This window comes from Piliocolobus tephrosceles, chromosome 7 (assembly GCF_002776525.5).
Source record: "Piliocolobus tephrosceles isolate RC106 chromosome 7, ASM277652v3, whole genome shotgun sequence".
Classification (NCBI taxonomy): Eukaryota; Metazoa; Chordata; class Mammalia; order Primates; family Cercopithecidae; genus Piliocolobus; species Piliocolobus tephrosceles.
The window spans coordinates 79,475,263-79,497,444 of NC_045440.1; the positions used below are offsets into that span (position 1 = coordinate 79,475,263).

General features: G+C 35.8%; 1 protein-coding gene across 2 annotated transcripts in view; it reads left to right on the forward strand.

Annotated features, from left to right (window-relative positions):
• Window positions 1-1,017: 1,017 nt before the first annotated feature.
• Window positions 1,018-22,182, forward strand: part of PKIA (cAMP-dependent protein kinase inhibitor alpha) — an 88,709-nt gene continuing 67,544 nt past the window's right edge. Inside the window, exon 1 of one of the 2 annotated variants that reach the window (XM_023227802.1) lies at window positions 1,018-1,184. The gene's annotated coding sequence lies outside the window, so the exon portion shown is untranslated. The remainder of the gene's footprint in view (window positions 1,185-22,182) is intronic. The other variant, XM_023227801.1, reaches the window with a different exon arrangement.

Sequence of the window (22,182 nt, forward strand, 5' to 3'; positions counted from 1 at the left end):
GGAAAATTACTCAATAGCTAGGGGGAAACCCTGGCTCAGCTACAAAGAGAGCAAATTTAGGCTCATTTTTCCTTAAACATTCAACCCTCAAACCTGAAAAGATTTGGGAAAGAAGCAAAATGGAGGGTGTGGGTGGGAGTGGGAGTGGGGTGGGGGGGGGGGAAGGTGGGGGAAAGAGAACATTCTTGTTAATAAGGGCTTCATTCCCAAGGCAAATTTCATAAATACTTAGGGAAAGAAAGAGATACAGTCATCTGCTAATGTAGATTCCGCATTTTGATTTCCAAATGTTACAGCTGTCACCACAACGGTTTGTCCAATTATGTGGCAGGGAAGGGAGGGGGTCCAGAGCAGAGGGAGTAGGAGGAAGAGATGTTAGAGGGAACATCTGTGCATAAGCGCACCATAAACACAACAAAATCATGGGGCCACCCCGCTGTTTCTTTGAGCGCTTTCTCCGGTTGGCCCCACGTCTCCAGTCTTTTGGGAGATTCCCGTTCTATTACGTAGGCGAAAGGTTCTAGCTTTCAAAATTGTGAGTGGTTGGGCTGTGTGTGTACGTGTATGTGTGTGCGTATGTGTGCATGTGTGTCTGTTGGGGGGTGATGGAGCGAGCTATGAAGGGCTTAGAAAACTTCATTACCAATTTAAAATGTTCTTGTAGTGCTTGAATGTTTATCTTAAAACACAATTCCTGCTCTCAAATTCAGCCAAATGAACAATGCTGATAAGGAAGATGAAGAGGGTGGGAAACCCACACTGGCGAATGGAGCAGTCCATGCAGCCGGGGTGATGGGGGAGCGCTCAGAGCAAGGACGCTATGCAGAGAAAGCCCCCTCTGGCTCTTCTCTCTCGGTCCATAATCCAGCAATGCTGCAACTGTAAAAGCATTAACAGAAAACCAACCCACAACCTGGGGCGCATCGATCGTTGGGTGCCGGTTCCAGGCTGCCTTCCGTGGAGTCGGGAGCTGCCCCGCTCCCCCTGCGGCTGGCGCGGAATGTGGTGATCCGGCCCGGGGCGGGGATGACTTCATGCGGCCGGAGCTAGGCGGCGGGAGCGACGGCTGCAGCTGGCAGGTGGGGCGCGGGTCGGAGCGAGCTGACCGAGCACTCGGCGGGCTAGGCGGGACTGCGTCCCGTGGCGGCGGGCGCGGGAACCTGCGCTGACTAGGTCCGGGGAAGGTAAGCAGCCCAGCCCCGATGCTCCCTGGCCGCACTGCGTGGAGCTTTCCGCTTCGTTAATAATGGGGTTTGCAGCTCGGAGGGAAGAAGGGGAGAACCCCGCTGCTTTCTGCAATGGGAAAAGGAGCAGCAACTAGGATGGAATGTTAGGCGACCAAGTGCAGAGGTTGGAGGAGCAGTGTTACTGGGCAAACAAAGAAGGCGTTCTTGCCTCTATACACTTTTGAACGTGATCTGCCATTTCAGTGCCAGATTCGCGTAGACAGTGAAGAGGACTCAAAATGTAAAATAATTTGAATTACTCTCTTCCTTCTGTGCCCCTCTCAATGTCAAAACACCTGCTTCAAGACTGAACCTTTAGAAAGGGCCTCTATTTGGAGGGGAAACTTCTCTTATCTACTGGAGTTCAGCTTGGGTTGAGCAGCACTTGACATCGCTTCTCCCTTCATTTGCCATTTTCTCTGTCAATCATTTCATTGATCTTTTTCGGAGATGCTGTGCCCATTCACAGGCCAACTCTCGTCAGCTCTTATCCACCACCTGGGTTCCATGACTGATTTTGTCAAGGTCCCAAAAAGGGCATTGCCTCACACAGATTTCTTATTCGGTATTCTACCTGTATACTGTTACCTGTGTCCTTCCCCCAAATGCATGGAATGAAATATCCTGCTTGTAGCCCTGTACCAACATGGTAGCCCATTAACTCCGTTCGCTGTAGTCACTGTGGCTACTTGCACGCTAGAGAGGACACATAGAATCCACTGGAGTGTGAGGGATGTTCCCTATGCATAGGCATAGGTAGAAGTAAAAATGTGAATGCCAGTCCATCCAGTTTTTCTTGAAGCAATTTTAGTCCAGCTGGGTTTTGAGACAGCTAACTGTTAAGATTTGGGACAAATCGTTTCCAAAAGGTAGGGGAGTCCATTTGCCTCTAGGATTCCTCAATAACCTCAAAAGAGTTTCCAGTGAGGCTTTCCCCGTAGGCAGTCAGAAAGCTAATGGAGCTGCCCAATCTAAGCCCCTGGTTATTTGAGTATCCTCTAGTTTGTCTTGCCATTTGCAGGTTCCTATCCTCCGTCCTAGGATTTTCCCCACAGACCCCTTGCTACTGAGCCCAAGTGCCTATCCCTGTTGCCACCTAGAGATGTACATTTGAATAATATGCTGTGAAATGGTTAAGATGGCTGTTATGGGGATTGCAAACGTGCTGCCACTTCACCAACAGAGAACAGTTGCAAAAAGCCAGATTTTGGGGTATCTGTGTGCCAATGTTCTATTTAAAGGGAGATCTGTTATCTTTAAACTTGAAATTAGACTGACTCAACAGCCATGCAATTTTATTTTAGTAAATTAAATTAGAAGATCAATGAAAAAGAGGGGCAGAACTGGTAGCTTAAAATTTTACCTCTGCTTACTTTCCTCTTTGAATATTATTTTTAAACAAAGATATTAGTATGGAAAATCATGTTAATCATATTATATATCATTCTTGCCTTTCTGATTGCAAATTTCTTTTTTTACAAAATACACTTTCGAAATATTTGAATTTGTTTCTTTGTCTCCATCTTCAGTATATGAGGCATAGGGTGTGTGTGGGGCGGCGGGAGGGAGGCGGTGGGCAAAGCCCACTACTGAGTGACCCACTCCAGGAACCGTCCCTTGGGGTCAGTCAGGTCCCTTTTTTGTTGTTATTATTATGTGTCAAACAGGGTTTTGGTTTGGAATATTAACTTCTTGAGATTCTAGAATTTTTACTCAGTCACATTAAAAGGTAACAAAGAACAAGATCAACAACAAACCCTCTATTCTACCACCTTTTTTCTAGTATTAAAATACTTAACCATATACATCATTATGCTGAAGAATAAGTAATAATATTAATATAGAATAATTTTAATATAATTATTCTAAATAAACCTAAGGTATATGAAATGCAGATTAGTACAAATCATCTTAGAAATACAATGCAGTTTCTGTAATGTTGACAGTCACCTTTCTGTTGAAGAGCAAATGTGTGAGAATATCCCAATGATGGTTAGAAATTCGAAGTGTCTATCATTTACTTTCTGAAGAAACAAAACTCTTTGGCAGGAAATAGTTTCAGGATTAGGAGATTGGTGCTGCCTACGGTGGAATAATACTTGCTAATGATTTTGCAGGTGAGTTGAATCCACTAATTTATGAAATGGAGTTGGAGAAATCTTGTTAAGAAGAAAACAAGTTAGAAAATTTAATTTTCATTTTAGTACAACTGAGGAAGATAATCAAACTGAAGGGATTTCTGAATTTGGACTTTGTTATGTTTAAACAAGTTTGAGGAAAGTTTCTAAATTTAGAACCCTAAGCAGAAATATATGAATGATTTTATGTCTGAAACTGATTTATGACTTTATTTCCTTTCCTTAAAATGTTTCCTAGGGAGAGGAAAAACTAATTGGCTGGTGTTCAGAATTGAAAGAGGAATGAAAAATGGAAGGATGTGCATGATTAGATGCTAAATGACTAGATACTGAATGAACTGCAGGCACTTTTGTGTTTGACAAGATAGAACTGAAGTTAATCTACTGCTTTCCAATTGTGTAAAAAAAAAAAAAAAGAAAGAAAAAAAAAAAGTTTAGTCTGCTAGGCAGTGTTACCAGAAATATAGAGAGTAAAAATTTAGGAGTCAAAGTGGCCCTCTTATAACAAAATATCTTTTTCTGGTGCTGCATTACTGCTATTAGCTACAATTGAAATAGCCTTAAGATTTGAGGCTGAGGCAGGAGGACTGCTTGAGCCCAGGAGTTTGAGGCTACAGTGAGCCATGATGGTACCACTGTACTTCAACCAGGGTAACAGAATGAAACCCTGTCTCAAATTAAAAAATAAAATTAATAAAAACTTTTTTAAAAGTTATAAAATTTTGAAATAGAAAAGGAAAAAGAATAGCAATAATAAGGCTCAAATAGTAATGTCATTTCTATTCAACCAGTGACTCCACTGATAATAGGTAGAAAAAAGTACTATTTTGAAAGTTGCCAATGACCTCTTAATTGCCAGGTTTCTACAATATTTCATCCTGTTCATTTTATACGTTCTCTTCTATGTTCTTCTTTGATTAAATATTTGTGTTTAAAAGGTATTAAGTACTATGTATTAGGCATTGTGATATCTCTTAATCTGTCACTAATTCCCTTAAAGTACTCCATGCCCAACCTCAACCAAGTGAATCTTCTTTCCAATTTGTACTTGATGGTGGCATGCCTATATATTTTCATTTATTCTTTTAGCCCATCCTGTTACATGTTGAAACCTTGTTCACCTCAGATACTGACTCATTTATGAAGCCTTCCCCATACCCACCTTCCTTCCCCCATCAGACGTGTCCCTCTCTTGTTTAAATTCCTATAGCACATTCTATTTTGGGTTATCCTTCAAGTGAACATGCTTTGTCTGCTCTTCTAAGAAAGCAGGGTCTGGGAATAAGTTTTGATTACCTGCAACTCTGTGGTGCCTAGCTACATATATGTATTATAGCTGTTCAGCAATTTGATTTTAGTGAAGAAATAAGTTATTTTCCAGAGTTATAAATCTATCTACCTACCCTTCTCCACCAGCCAAGTTAAGTTCTCAATATATGTGCAAATGCTAATTTGTTTTTTAAAAAAAATCTTTATAATAATAGTAAATATACTATTCAAGTCTTTAAATCTACAAAAGGTATTGTGAGCTTAAACGTCCTTAAAGGTATACTAAAAGCATGGTTAGCATAGCAAAACAAATCTTTAATGAAGACATTGTACCTGCTTTCAATATTATTGCATTCTAGCAGGAGAAGGCACCTTACACATATGAGAATTTATCTTGTTTCAAGCCACTCTTCTAGGGACTTTCATCTTTGGTATATCATTTGATGTTTATACTATATGAGAATTTTACACTGAGAAAACCTAGGCTCACAGATGTCACCTGAATGGCAGAGATTTTTTTCCATATTACCACCCTCTCTTTGAAGAGTAACAGAGTAAGGGAAAGCATTGTAAAAACACAAAGTCAGAGCCATCAGAATAGTTTCAAGTTGTTTTTTGATTAATCTTTCCAGCTTTTTAAACTTTTATGTTAACATCCCAAACTTTTGATAACTCAGTAAAGTTTGTACATCTTCTCCGCAAGTACATACAGAAGCATACACATATAATTTTGCATACAAATGCAGGTGTTTGTGTATTCATTAAAGCTCTTTTTACAGAATGGTTAAAGAACATCTATTTGTGCTCCCCTCGACAATATGTGTGTCCTTTGTTAGCCCTTACATTTCCAGTACTTGAGATGAGGTTTTCCTTCTCTTGTTCTCCCTGCTTTAAGACCTGAAATGACAGCCCTTCACTAACACTGACATGAAGACAGCTGATGACTAGGAAGCAAGTGCTAGTGAAAATAGTGACTTGAAGAACCTTGATTCACAGAAAAGGCAGGAAAGGGAGCTCCGAACATTACACATTCCAAATGACTTATTTAAGGTTTTCCAATCAAAGCCATTTTTACAAAAAAGAGACTGTTCTCAGACTTAAGAGTATCGTACTGCCACATATGTGGGAAAACATTGCCAGCAGTTGATTGGTGTAGTCCATTTTGGAATATATTCAGTTCTCTTAGGATGGACTTATTAATTTCTCAATATTAATATTTCTTTATGGTAATGCCATCTGCAGTAATATATTTGTTTTTGCCAAGTTAAGGAAAGAATGATAATTTATGTTCATCCCTCCTAGGTTCTAAAACAAGCGCCAGCCTGAAAGAGCTGCGTATCATTTTAGATTCATAAAAATGCATTCAGATTCTCAGCTGATATTTAAAGGGACTGGTACTAGCAAGCATGGTTCCTGTTGATGTATTCAAAGAGCATTCAAAGAGGTGTGACAAGAACAACATTAGTCTGGAAAAAAAAAAAAAAAAAAACAGAAATGGAAAGATAGAAAACTCGAAAGGACAACTTAAGCTGTTACTTTCTTTACATTTCCCAAATATCTTCTTTTGTACAGAAATAAGATTATAACTATATAAGCATCTAAAATAAGTAAAATGCTATGAAAACTTTATAATATGCTCCATATCAGGTAAGTTTATATTTTATAGATTTTATAATTAAAAATTTATTTCTGGTAAAATATACATAAAATTTACTGTTTTAGCTATTTTTAACTGTATAATTAACAATGTTGGGCCACCATCACCACTATCAGTTTTCAGAACCTTCTCATTATCACAAACAGAAATTCTATACACATTAAACAATAACTGTTCATTCCCCCAGCCCCTGTTAAACACTGTTCTACTCTCTGTGCCTATGAATTTGCATATTCTAGCTACCTCAGAAGTGGAATCACACAATATTTGTCCTTTTGTCTCAAGTTTCTTTCACTTAGTATAAATGTTTTCAAAGTTCATCCATATTTCAGCATGTATCAAAACTTCATTCCTTTTTAAGGCTGAATACTATTTCATCGTATGTATATAACACATATGGTAATTTTGAATTGCAAAACACTTTCAGTACATTCTTTCTGTTACATTAAACCTGGCTAGCATATAACACCACCATATTATCTTCCATAGATGTCAAGTAATGTACACTATGAAGGTGCCATGATTTATTTGGTCAAAACCCATTGAAAAACATTTACTTAATTCCAAATTATTTTGTGACTTCAAGCTGTATGGTAATAAAGTAAATTAATACATATGTCTTTATATGTTGGTACTTTTACTTTTGATCAAAGAATGCTTGGAGTGGTATTGTTGGGTCAAAGATTATGCCCAGATATTTATAGTTTGAATACTCTAAATACTGTAGTACACGGACTATAAAAATCCTAACATTCTGCAACAGATAGTATTACTGAATGTTCTGGAACCCTTTCATACTATTTTAAAAATGAATGCAGATACTATAAGGAAATTCACTGAACATGATCCGAGCAAGGAAATATTCTCACTTTTTTCATTTCCAGTTCATGGAGGAAAAATACTATTCACAAGTATTGAGAGAATTAAAGTCTCTCAATCATGCATTTTGTCATCATAGATGACAAAGTGCATCATAGATGTCAGTTAAGTCTTGTAATAACAATATGGAACAGTAGAAACATCTCTAGATAGTTTTTAGGAATTTTGTTTGTTCGCACCAGCAATAGGTTATTCGTATCAAACCTAATTTAAAATTTGGTCTGTTTTTTTGTTCAAATTTATGTACCTACATTATGGTAAATCTTTTATTTTTTTTCTTAGTTTTTCTTTAATGTATTATTTTTAGTTTATTCTGAAACAGAATAATAAAGTCCAGTGATAAGAGTGTCTTATTTAAGCTAAACTACAAAATATTTGGCATATGTGAAGTATAAACAGAACTGGCAAGACTTTTAACCATCCTCCTCAGCAGAAGACAGTCTCTATTGCATTGGCCAGGAGGGAAGCCGAAGACTTGCTGGAGATTGCATCAGTTTTTAATTAAACACTAAAATGCTAAAAGTGCAAAGATGGAGCAACATGTCTTATATATTTGAGTAGCTACTTAAAACTAAAGGGTTGCAAGAACATTTATTTAGTTGGACAAACACACTCCATAGTGTAGCTGACCCTAGACATGTCACAACTGCATTTTAAAGTATGCTTTTTCTTCGGTTGATTGGGGTGGAGGGAATTATTAATAAACATTTATCCTATGGTTTACCTCTATCTTTATGGTTGTTTGATTAAACCCTCTTTGAAAAACAGACGTAAAACAAATCAGCATTCTGATCTTGGCCTGAATAAGCAACACCATGGCCACACCTTCTTAATGCACTGCTGTGGTTATGAGACCAAAGGGTAGAAGCAGCAGTGTTTTGGTCATTGCAATAGTCACAGCAACACAGCCTGCTGCATTCCTCACTTACATACTGCAAAATCTGACCGAATAAACACAGAAAAGTCAGTAATACCTTTAATACAATTCTTGCACAACTCTCCATGATCTTTCATACTCAGCTTCTCTGATAATTGAAATGTAGGAGAAAATAACCAGAATGTTAAGACCCCTTATCCATTTACAAAATGTGATTTTGCTGGGACTTACAGAAATAACATTGAATCTGAAATTGGTGGGCATCCAATGGAATCACTAGAAATAATTTGTCAAAATCACTCAAATACAAATTTAGATTTAAAGACCAGAAAATTCTAGAGTAACTATGGTAATATATTAACAATTTAGTAAAGGAACATGATATATATATGGGTTTCTATTTATAAGGTATACTCACTGAAGAATAATGGATTTTTAAAAACAATTTATTCTGAAAAGACTATCTTACCACTTTTTTAAACTAGTGCCATCAAAAATAAATTATGACAAGTCACTGTCATCCAAGTTAGTCTCTCATGTGGCTCTCAAGGAAGTGAGTTGTTCTTGGGGAAATGTCTTTCTCAAATTTGTGCTTTTCTGCAGTGAGTCAAGCTGAAATAAAATGAGGCTGATATTCTTAACTATTTGTTACATGCCCATATTTATAAGAATTACCTAATAATCCGTACAAAAGGGTTTTATGATAACTAAAAAAGTATCTGTTGAGACTCTCCCTTGATAAAAGTTGGCTAAGATACAGCTGGTGATCCTATAGAAATCACATTTTTTTCATCTTCTCCAGATTACAGAATAACTCAGGATTTCAAAGCAAAGCATGAAAAAGTAGCATTTGACATATTTTATCAATGTTAAGATTTCTGGGGAGCTTATCTGCATCATATACTCTAAGTACTCAATAAATATAAATTGTTATTTCATAAGTAAAATATCAACAGCATAAAAATTTCTGTAACTCAAGTGGCCACTATGGTATAGGGCTTTACTATAGGTGATTACAAAGTATTAATTGAACAACAAAATGAACTAATACCATTTATTTTTGAAAGCTATCCCCCAATACAAAATGATTGGTATTCTACACAGCTCATTGTGATTCCTTTTGTAGATGTGGTAGGAGTGAATTATAGATAAAACTACCCTCTCCCCTGGTTCTTTTAAAACTATACTCTCTTCCCCTCTGGGGTATAAGTTGAAAATTAGAAGTGAATCATATTTTACTGGAATTTATCTAGTAAGTAGTTTGAGACACTTAACCATGCACCGTCTATTTACCCAGGGCAGGAAAACATGACATTCCCATTTTCAACTACAGCAGATGGGGACTTTTAGAAAACTCAGAATGCAAGACAGAGACTATAATGATAGAGTATTAGTCAGCACTTCTTTTGTCTGTATCTCTTTTTCAATCTCATTTATTGTAAAGAACACAATCATAGTTAAGTACAGTTACTATCAATTGAAAATGTTTTCAACCTGCATACAGGTGTGAGATAGTGGGCCGGTCTGTCACATCTTCACGAGATGTGTTGGAGTGATATTTCACCACAAAATTCAAACCTGACACTAAAATTATCTGACATTAAACAGTCCATCAAATAAGAGGATGAATGTTGGCATCTTGCTCATCTATTTAGAAAAGAAAAATCACTAACATTTTTAGGCAATACTTAAATGTTTAAATTTTTTCCTAATAAACAAAATGGAAGATGAAGTAAAATGGCATTATGGTGTTATGAAAGCAAAGCAATTAGGTTAATCTCAAAATGTCTGACTGTAAAGTTGTAACAATTTTATTCTCAGAGCTCTCAGGCAACTTTTGATCGTTTTCAAGTTCAATCAAGAAGCTCTAACCATTATCATGAATATATTCTGATCACTGGGCTTTCCTCCTCCCTTTTGCTATTTATTTTTAATTAATTTATTTGGGGACATTTTGGCTACCACTTATATCCAGATCATGTCTTTCAGGAAATGAATTTGGGCTTTGAATCATACCTTTACCACTTACTAGCTGTGTGATTTATACATTACTCAACCTCTGTGAGTTGTTTCCTGATATTTAAAACAGGAAAATCACCAAGTTGTGGTGAAGATGAAAGAAGATAACATAAAGGAGAACTTAGTGAAGTGTCTGAAATATACATGGTAAAGGTTAATGTTTTCCATTTTTATCATTTTTATTTCCACTGACAACTTATATAGCCAGACCTCATTACTACATCTTTTCCCAAATGTTCATGAATTACTTTTTCTACCCCTCCCCATGTAAGTTAAACTAAGCCTTGAAATGACCCTGAATCTCACTGGAAAATGTCTTAACGCAGATAGTGCCAGTGTCAGGAGAGGTTGTTAGGCTCTGATCAGCAGTGGCTGTGGGAATTAGACCTAGCTTCTATTTTTAACTCTCAAGTAGTTGATTGGATCACCTGGCAAAAGTCAACTGGCTATTAATTCATCTTATTTTCTTTGAATTGTACCACATGTCTAATCACTTGTTTCACTGGCTCATTATCAGAAATGATATTACGGGCATTAAATAAGGGTGCTTATTTCAGAAGCAAAGTGCCATATAAAATAGGAATGTCAAAAGCCGTTGAAGATCCTGCTATTTGGCTAACTCAAATAGTTGTTGTTGTTTCAATGTGTAACTTCTCCAATGTGTAACTATTGGAGAAGTTTCATATTATTAAGTTGTCCAAAACTAAAAATTAAACTGTAACTCCACTGTAGGTCATACTCTTGTTGGTCTGTGATACATTTCTATTTTATTGAAGCCCAAAGAATTTACAGAGACTGTGCAAGCATTATTATTCAGGGACTTATTACTAGGTGCTACTGATTAGATTTGGTGAATAGCAAAACTGTTAAACTAAAATTAAAAAAAAAAAAAATAGAGCCTCACTTAATGTGGAACCTTTACTAGTAGAAACACCAGCCTATAAAAGCTGCATTTTTAATGACATACTTACATTAGTATGATGACAATTTTTGTTGGGCTTGCAAAGCACACAATTTTACATTTTTTTCTTATATGGCTTTCTGTTATTGATGTGGGCCATTTGGGTTTTAGAAAACAAGTACAAAAACTGCCTGGGACCTTACATTTAATATATGAATCACAGTTATTCACAGGGGAGAATTTTTGTGGTGAGCAAGAACTGCAGCCAAATTTGTTAATAATTTACTGCCATTAGTAGAGTCTCTTCATGTGTTCCTGAGAATAGAATAACTTCATTCTTTCAAGTAAAAAGTATAAATTATCAGTATAAGTTTGTCTTAAATCTCCAAGCCAATACTGTTAATCCCTATTTAAATGCTGAATTGATTGGCTGTTTGCCAAAGGCTTGAGGGGTAAATTTGGGGCATAGTCTGATTTTAAGAAGAGATGTTGGAAACACTGAAAATACCTGCTTTAAACATATACGTACATACAAGTACACATATATTTTATGTATGTTGTAAACTATATTTAACTAATTATGTATATATGTATCTATGTATGCATTCATTAATATTTTCTTCCTATTTCAAATATTTAATTCCTTGAAAGTTTGATTTGATTTAAAATAAAGAGACAAGTGCTTGGAAAAGCATGTGAAAAATCTTTGTTTCCAGAACCAAGTTCAGCAAGGAAAACTTATTTTTTTCACTGGCAGTTTGTTTTTCAATGTTACAAGAATATGTTTAAGATTTTTAAAGTGATTTATTTAATGAATGAGTATGACTATGAATTTACCTATTTCAGATTGCTATATTTGTCATATTAATTTTAAAGTATATATTTATCTAAGCTTTTCTGAACTAGATCTTACCAGGTTATAACTACTGTCCAAGTATGTGAGAACAATAGCATAGTTGCCTTTCAGCTTGAAAAATGCACCTGTTTCATTTTGTTATTTTTTTAATCCATAAGTTATTTGGCCTTCCATCAGCTTTTCTGTCTTGAGGAATACATTGTCCAATGCGTAATAAATTATTTTGTACATCTATGTTTCATGCCATAATTTTTTAGTGTCTCACAAACTTCTAACTTGAAAGGTTCTCATTTAAATCAAGTTTCTCAGAATATAGACTTGTTCTTTGTGAATTGTCAGATCTGTTTGTTAGGTATTTCTCCCTTTTTATTTTGGAGAATGAGTAGAGAAAGGGAGGAAGGAAACTGTACCATGGGACATTTCAGTTCTTTTTCTATACTTCCTGCTAGTAACATGCCTTCTCTTAGGAAAGTTAGAAAGTTGAGAACTGCAGTTAAATAGCCCCAAGGTAGGACGTAGGCCAAAAATACTAAAATTTGTTCAAGTACAGTAAGAGAACCAAACTTGGTCTGGCATTTAATTTAGTCTTCCTCACTACCCTAACCCAAGTAGTATACTTTTAACTAGATTTTTAAAAAATAGCCATTTGTTGATTAATGGTGCCTATTTTTGATTCTGCTTCATTTTAACTTTGTTTCATAACACTATTATACAGAGGCTTATTTTAACAAATGCCATGAGTTGGATCATTGAGTTTCTCTTCTGCTTTATAACTGATTAGTTCTACAATTCAAAAATGCTTAAAGGCCAGAACTGTCAATTAGAAGATATAAGCACAACAGAAGTGATGTTTCTAAAATTAACTCTGGAATACATCTCTCTTAATGTTAAATGCTTAAAATATGGGACTGGGTGCAGTGGCTCATGCCAGTAATCTCAGTGACTCAGGAGGCTGAGGCAGGAGGGTCACTTATGGCCACAAGTTCAAGACCAGCCTGGCCACAAAGTGAGACCCTGTCTCTACAAGAAAAAAAAAAAAAAATTACAAGTCCAGGCATGGTGGCTCATGCCTGTACTTAGCACTTTGGGTGGCCATGGTAGGGGATCACTTGAGGCCAAGAGTTAGAGATCAGCTTGTACTGTAGCGAGACCCCATCTATACAAAAAAAAAAAAATGAAATTCCTTCTGGATCATTTCTAGAACACAAATATTTATGACATTTCTTCAGTGTTTTTATTTTTATTAAGTGTTATATACTCATATTTCATATAAACTGTATTAATTTTAATACTAGCTTAGAAATTTTAATTTAGTGTAAATATACCAACTAATGTTGAAATTGCTCCAACTTTAGGGTCAAAATTAATTTAAAGGTTATTGGAGTTACTGTTCTGGTTTCTAGTAATTGGTGTCTCTACTAAATGCATCAGAAAGGCAAAAAGAGCCATGGTTCAGAGTGTCTGCCCTATTAATAATATACTAAGATATAGCTTACAGATATCGATATTAACAAAATGATTTATTTTAGAACATCATTTATAGCCTATAAAATGATTTGCCAACTGATAGACAACCTCTGACAATAAAATATACCTGATACTTCCTTTTTTGCAAATTCATCATACCACATCAGTGTTATCTCAGTAGTGTGATCAATAGATGACTAATGCTCAATCATTCTCTGTAATTCTCATCTTAACAATTATTAACAAAATATGGAATGGGCAACAATTCTATAGCATTTAATCAGATTTTCATTTAAACTCAAGTATGATCTATATTCCTATAATGCTTCTATATCTACCACTTCACTTAAGTAAAAGAAAGCTTTGAGTTTTTATGTCAGTTTTCAAGTGGATCAGTCTTTTTTAAACATTTTTTATTTAAGAATACTAATTAAAATGTGTGCATAGTTAAATATAAATATTGAAATAGTCTATGAAATATATGAAATGATTAAACAAACAAAAGTATGGGAATATCCTTTAAAACATACAAGTTTTGAATATATTTAGATTATTTATGCTAAACTTTATTCATTTACATACCAGGTCACAGGTGTTGCCTTTACTATTAGGTGTTATAAGATTCTTAGAGTAGAAGATAACATATGATTTTTTTGTAAAATGTTAAGTGCTAAGACTAGACCATTAAACAATAAATGATGCATACAGAGAGGAAAATATTAAAAGGAAATTTAGAAGTCAATTATCAATGGTTGAATCAAGGAGCAGAGAGTCAGTGAGATCACATTTATTTCCAAATTTATTCAATGTGTATATATTACTTGTAGAATTGCGTAAAAAGAAATTCACTTTTGGATGTTCTTTACCATCTAAACATTGCTAAGAGTGTGGCTGAAATGTTCACTTTTTATGTAGATTTCTGGAAAATCTAGGCTGACCTTGAAAATATTAAATATAGAAGAAGTTAAGTTTTCCCTCCTAAAATTATGATAATAAATTCTATTTTTAAGTATCACATAGTTTTCAAAGCATTTTTATAACAACTGTCTATTGGACAATACCAACTCTCTAAAGTTGGTAGAACTAGATTTGTCCTTATTTTGCAGTGAATTCGAAGTTCATGAAATTTAGTAATTTGGTCTCTTAAGCAGTATACACAATTACTAAGTGTTAGAGCAAGAATTCAAGCCAGTTTTGTGCCATGGCCCATCTAGTGCTGCCCTCTATCCTATAGGAACTGATGTGTTTAAGAGTTAAGCACAAACATGGAAATAAACCTGGTCTGCTTCTAGTTACAAATTCACTTACAAACCTCACTGGATCCTGAACTAGGAAAATCTGTAAGGGTTATTTACTTTCATCAACCCAAAGATGAACATGTTAAACAGATTCTTAGGTTTAATTAAACTTATTTTTTTTTCACCATATCTTTGTGTCTAATCAACAGCTCCTTTTGAGTATACCATGGCTTCATTTAAAGAGTTGGATTGCTTAAAAAATAAACATTGACATTTTTGATCACTTACCTGTGTTAAATATGCCTGTCTAGTTTGCATCGACATAATGCTGACATTCATGAGATTATATCATTTTATTATACACACACACATTTGCTAGGTCTAATTTAAGTAGTAAGTTTTGGTCCTTACTAGAACATGATTTATATAATTGGCAACCTAAGTGTAAGATGCAGTAATATAATGTATTATTTTAAAAGATAAATGAAATTCACAGAATTCTCTCCTATAACTACATTGGGAAGTTTCAATGGATTTCTACCAAGCTTTTGTTAAGGATAAAATTTTTTGAAAACAGGTCACTTATAAGAGCTGCCTTAGATTTATAATGCTTCTGAAATACCACTATAACCTGCTTTTTAAAATAGCCTGACACCTACTAAGTACCCTTTTGCCGCCTACAAAAGCAAGAAAAAGAAAGCATTTATATTTTTAATTTTAGTGAAGAGTTCTTGATTTAAGAATTAGTCATTTGCTGTCATTTGAATTCCAAGTATGTTGTAAGTACTTGAGGTTCTTTCTGTATGAATTTTCAGTGGAGTTTTTACATTTTTCATCATTAATTTCATCTTTCACTTGGGATCAGCCAAATCAAAGAGTTTATGTTCTACCCTTTCTTAGTTCTCTTCATTGCAAATTTTCAGAACCTTCTCAAAAATATCATGACTTGATACTGTTTACTGACAACCGATAATGCCAGAAATTAGTGATTCTGGTTTTCAGTTGAAAAAGCCAAATGAGAAACTGAAGAAACAGCATTTTTCCTCCATTTAGCTGACCAGCTATTCACATCAGTGATCATTAGCTTTTGAGGCTAAGGATACAAATGTGAATGTTTTGTATATTCACAGAAGTGAAAAATAATGTAACAGTTATTGTGCTTACTCTGTGCTAAGCACTGTTCTAAAACCAAATAAATTTCTCCTAACAGCCCTAAAAGGTAGGCATTATTACTACCTTTTTGACAGATGGGAAAATTGAGGCACAGAACAATTGAGTAAAGTACCTGTAGTCACACAGCTAATAAAGCACACAGATAGGATTTAAACACCAGGTGGTCTGTTGTAAGACTCCACATTCCACCGCTATTGTTATTATAAGGGTTTGGATCCCTACTCTTTGTTGTGTGCCCATTTAATTGCTTTGTGGAAAGAAAGGGAAGGAGGAGAGGGAGGAAGGCAGGAGAGATGGCAAATTCCTGCCAGCTGGTTGACATGGTGTGCTATAATTTATAATGAAGTTCGATTTAAGGACTTGTAAAGATTTCAATAGAATAAATAGTCTTAAATGTTCAGTAGTGAAGTATGTGCTAATATTATCAGATGGAGATAGCAAGTGAATTTCAATTTAGTAATAACCGTAACTGAAATACAATAGCAGTCTTATATTTGGAACAAATAAAATTCAAGTAACTTTTAAACTTTTCAGTTCAGGGGTACATGTGCAGGTTTGTTATATAGGTAAACTTGTGTCATGGGGGTTTGTTGTACAAATTATTTCATCACCCAGGTATTAAGTCTAGTACCTATTATTTTTCCAACTTGAGTAATTTTCACAGTAATAATTCTATCTTTTCTTAAAATTATTAGGTATTTTTTCACCCCCAACATTCTCGGCTTATTTAATATTAATAAAAATTTACTTTTTATAAAAGTCCACAAATTTTAGTAAGGTTTTAAATTAGGCTTAAATTATGGGGGAAAAAAAACAAATTTAGAGCTTTTAGCCAAAGGAAAGCATCTTCATCCCACTCCAGCCCACCCCTGCTCATTTCTATCATAACTGTTTCCCTAAGAAGGAAGAAATTTTTCTGATTGGTCAGATTTAACTGAATATTTACTGAGCCATATTTTACTGTTGCATAGGGTCACTGTGTACTTAAAGATACAAAGCAGGCTGGATGCAGTGGCTCATGCCTATGTAATCCCAGCACTTTGGAAGGCTGAGGCAGGCAGATCACTTAAGACCAGGAATTCAAGACCAGCCTGGCCAACATGGCAAAATCCCTTCTCTACTAAAAATATTAAATACAAAAAATTAAGAGGCCGGGCGCGGTGGCTCAAGCCTGTAATCCCAGCACTTTGGGAGGCCGAGACGGGCGGATCACTTGGTCAGGAGTTCGAGACCATCCTGGCTAACACGGTGAAACCCCGTCTCTACTAAAAAATACAAAAAAAAACTAGCCGGGCGAGGTGGCTGGCGCCTGTAGTCCCAGCTACTTGGGAGGCTGAGGCAGGAGAATGGCGTGAACCCGGGAGGCGGAGCTTGCAGTGAGCTGAGATCCGGCCACTGCACTCCAGCCCAGGCAACAGAGCGAGACTCCGTCTCAAAAAAAAAAAAAAAATTAGCCAGGCACGGTAGGGTGTGCCTGTAATCCCAGCTACGTGGGAGGCTGAGGCACGAGAACCACTTGAACCCGAGAGGTAGAGGGTGCAGTGAGCCGAGATGGCACCACTGCACTCCTGAGTGACAGAGCAACAGAGTGACTCTGTCTCAGAAAAAATAAAAATAAAAAAAGTACAAAGCAATGGTGCCCACATTCTTATTTGTCCAGCTCCTGGTCTTTTGAGAGCAAGTGCAGCGAGTATCCTTGAAGCCTGGACCTTCAAGGTCCTCTCCTCTCTTCCAGTCCATGCACCAGTGTGGGCTTCATCCAGAAGAACAATGGGCTCATTTCTGTCTTTTGTCTATTGGTCCCAAGCAGATGAGTCAGGTTTCATTTGGAGCCCAGCAAATCTTACCTGCCCTCTTCTCAACATCTTCCCTTATACATGTCTCAGTAAATATTAACATGCTCTAAATATGTCCTTGCCATAACTCTGAACTCAGGATTACCAGAAAGTAATTCCAAAGCTGAGACATTTTCAATATCTTAATCAGCAGATAATTTGTACTTACATTAACACTGACTTGATTATTCACATGTTCTTTTGCAATTTGAATCTATTTCTGTCTTCAAGTACTTAAAATATAGATTTTAATCAAGATACTTTAGGACTTTTATTACATATTTATTATGTACCTTATTTCAGGCATTTATTGTAGTAGGTGCTGGCAGTAGAATGTTAAACAGAATGGTATAAAATCTACATTCTAATTTTCAAACAAGATTGTTATGAAAGTGTACTTAAAATTCAAACAGGAAAAGAGGGCTGGGCACAGTGGCTCAGATCTGTAATCCCAGCACTTTAGAAGACTAAGATGGAGGACTGCTTGAAGCCTGTAGTTCAAGACCAGCCAGGACAACATAGCAAGACTCCATCTCTACAAAAAGCACTTAAGAAAAAAAAAAAGCACTTTAAAAAAATTAGCCATGGTGATGCATGCCATAGTCCTAACTACTCTGGAGGCTGAGGTAAGGGTATCACTGGAACTTAGAAGGTCCAGCCTGGGCAGCAGAGCAAGACCCTGTATCTAAACAAACAATACAAAGCAAAACAAACAAAAAACAAGAAAAGGGTACAGAAATCGTATGCAAAAAAACAGTTTAATATGCATGTTTAGCATTTTAGAGATAGAAGATATCTAACACAGAAGCTTTACAAGATTAAAGATGGATTGTCACTTCAGCTGAACTTCGTTTTGTTTAAAACAAGTGTTTGTTTATTCAAACCAAGGCACAAAACCAAACAGTAATTATCCAACTTTATAGTTTCTCACTTAAGATAGAATGCTTTTACTTATGACTTGCAGTAATATTAATATTTCAAGAAACTAACCATCAGCATTTTTGAAGTTAGGTTATTCCAGTGATGAAAATTTCAAGAGTTTCCCATCAGTTTTATTTCATGTGTATAAAATTGGATTAAAATGTTACAGTTTTAAGTGAAAAACTATTTTATTGACTATTGACTCTGGGGTTCCAAGTTCTACCAGAAGGTAGGTCAGAGAAATCCCCAGCTCAAGAACACACCCAAATTTTAATTATGAAATTATTTTTCTTGGCAGATTACATGTTGATATCCCAACATCTGCAATGCCAAAGGATGTTGTCAAGTTATTATCAGCATTCAGTTCAGCACTAGGTTTTGAGAATTTAGAAGTTTTTTCACTACTTTTTTTCCTCCTACTCCATGACAGATTGCTTCCAACTCTGAAAGTATCTTGACTCATTCATGTACCATACATTCAAGAAATACATACATTTGAGTTACTGATCACATATACTATTCCAGATATGGTACTGGTCACTAAGGCATCAAAGATCACTAAGACACAGACTTGGTTCTCAAAGGGTCCCCAGTGTAGTTAGACTCTGCTGCTTCTTACTCTTCAAGTAGTATCAATTATATGCAACCAGAAATAACAGGGAGTTAAGTAGCATTTGTATCACAATTAAATATAGATTGGGCCATGTAATCTCTCAAAAATCAGATTCAATGAAGGCAAGCATACACTCTTCTTTGGGATTTGCCCTTGATGAGTATCATTATCTATTCTTGAGACATAATAATAGAAGTTAGTGAGCAATTCATCAAATACAGCCCTATGGAAGCCAAAATGAATATTTTCTTCTTTAGTAATTGACTTTCTAGACATTGCTGAGGCGTTTAAAGTTTCCCTGCCAAGAAATCTCCAGTAAACAGCAGTGATGGTAGGCGCAGGCTATTTACTGCCATGAGTTGAAAAAAAAATTAGTGAGCTACTTTTTGATTGCTTGTCAAGCATTTTGACATGTTAGGACAGAAAGCCCTGTTTAAATGTAAAGAGCAGTTTGTGTAGAATTGTTGTAGGTCATCCTAATGAGGAAGTTATCTATCAAGTGAAAGACCGGAGTATAGGAGAACTGCCATGATGTAAGATTGATTTCTGCTAAAGAGACCTTAAATTTGGCTGTGTTTTAATTTGTGGTTTCTTCCAATCATTTGTAAATTACCCACAGTAAGTACGCAATATAAAAAGCTATTCAAATTTACTTTCTAGCATACTCACATTGGGGATTTTTTTTCCTTCTTTTCTCTGTTTCTCTCCCAGATCAAAAGAGGAGCAGTGGGTCTCAAGGTTTAGGGATGGGGTCCACTTGGAGTGACTGACTCAGTAAGCCTGAGTGCAACCTTGGGCCTTCCAGTTTTAACAAGTTCCTAGAAAATGCTTTTGCTGCTGGTTTGTGGTTCACATTTGACCAAATCACTGCTGAAACAAAACTACTGGGGGTGGAGGAAGAAAGAACTATGAAGCACTAAGCCAGCCCCGAACTTGCTCACCAAACTGTCCAGTTAGCTGTGAATGTAATCACTGCTGCTCAGGAACCTATTGAAAGTATGTTCAGCTCTCCGAATCTGGGGTTCTGCATCCGTGGATTCAACCAGCAGATTGAAAATATTCAAGACAAAAAAATAAAAGATAACTATTACAAATAAAATAATAGAGTATAGCAACTATTTACATGGCATTTACTTTGAATTAAGTATTATAAGTAATTTAGAGAGGATTTAGAGTACCCGAGAGGTATGCATCCCTGGATTTTGGTATCTGCAGGTTTTGATATGGGAGTGTCCTGGAACCAATCGCCCTGTGCATGCTGCCAGGTGATGACTGTAAATGGTCCTCTGAATCAGTCACTGGCTGAGGGATTCAGAAAGAACAATCCTTACCTTTCTGCTTAAGCTCAGGCTCACAGTTTAATCTTTTAACCTCCCTCTGCTTCAGTCTTTCTAAGTTTCAAATAATGGTAATTTATTTCCTCCGTTATTAAAAAACAAGACCAAAAACACCACAAACAAAACCTTATCAAGACTGGCAGGGTATGACCTGTATATTTTTAGCTTCTTAAATTTGTCCTATTACTATTTAAAATTAAGAGAATATATTTTTCTATTTATAAGTATATTTATATTTAAATATATGCCAAATGATGCCTATTCTTTACCCAACATTAGTTATAAAGAAAAAAAGCAATTCCACACAAAAATAATATTGCAACAAAAACATGATAAATGTATTTTTGAAAGAACTACAGCTGCCGCAGACACAATGAGAGGCTATGAAAATAAAGGAAAACCATCTGAGCTCTAGTTAGAGACTCTGGAAGTAGTGAGCACAAATTTCTTTGAAAGAAAAAGGAGTCTGATGCAGGTAGACAATCCAATTCTAGTTACTGTCTTTGTTTATTTGTGATAGTCCATAGTCTAAAAAGGTGCAAATACTATTAACTAGCCTGAGGACAAGGTGGCAACTGCATTTCATTCTGAAATGGAAAAATCTAGGGAAGGCAGAAGAAACAGTTGCATGAGAATTATTACTCACTCAATTATTTTTCCTCAAAAAGTTATGTATTTTTTTTTTTTTGAACTTTGGGGAAAGCATATATAAGAATTTCTGTGGACCCTGAACAGTCCATGTATTTACCCAGAAATATTTGTATATCTTTCTACTGCAGCATGATTACAAAATAGATTACAATTCTACTGTAGAAAGAAAATATATTTTTATATAATCTATAACTTACCTGCGTAGCTAGAAAACACACATACACACACTACATTTTAATCCTGGCATCTCAGTCAACCCCCAAATCTGAGTGGTTCTTTCAAATAGTGCATCTGAGTCTGCAACTTTACCTTTCCTTCTCTAAGATGTGTCGGCATATGGCTGGAGGAACTTAGTACATAGACCTAGATAGACTCAGGGTTTCAGGGACGAGTAATGAAGGGTCTGAGGGATCTATAGGCCACTTCCTTTGATAAAACTCTGTGCCAACTCTTTTCTTACCAAAATTTCCCCCAAATAACAAGGTTTAAGTTTTTTTTTAAGCTTCTTACTCATAACCTTCTTTCATGGCATACCCTGATATTTATTTTTCCAAGGTAGAAAATTATTTGGATGTATCCATCTAATTCTCTGATACAGTAAAAGAGAGCTATAAACTTTTAGCAAAATTTATCTCTATGAAGATTTTAGACTTTGAAGCTTAATTGACTAGATTTTTCCAATACTTGCTCTCTACTGTCTGAAGGGTAGACATTTCCTTGCCTTTAAGAGGTGGAAAGTCACAAGGGAACAAGTCCTTAAACAGATCATCTAAAAAGCCCTTTCTAATCTACACCACCTCCAGCACCACCAAAAGTCTTCAATTTTATCCACATATTTGTTTCTGTGTGATAATCAATATATTTTTGAGTTAGTGTATTTCCCAACCCCCTCCCCACCCCACGCCCCACCGCCAACAACTAGAATGCAAATTCCATGACATCAGGGTCTTGGCTTTTTATCATTTTTTCATTGCAGGACCTACCTACAATAATTACTGACACATAGGAGCCACTCAGTAAATACTTCTAGAATGAAAGAAAATAAAAAGGTGATGTATCCTTACAGATTATCCACTGCAAATTTTGGTTGCTACCAAGCATGCATCTTTTGCTTGAGTGCTACTG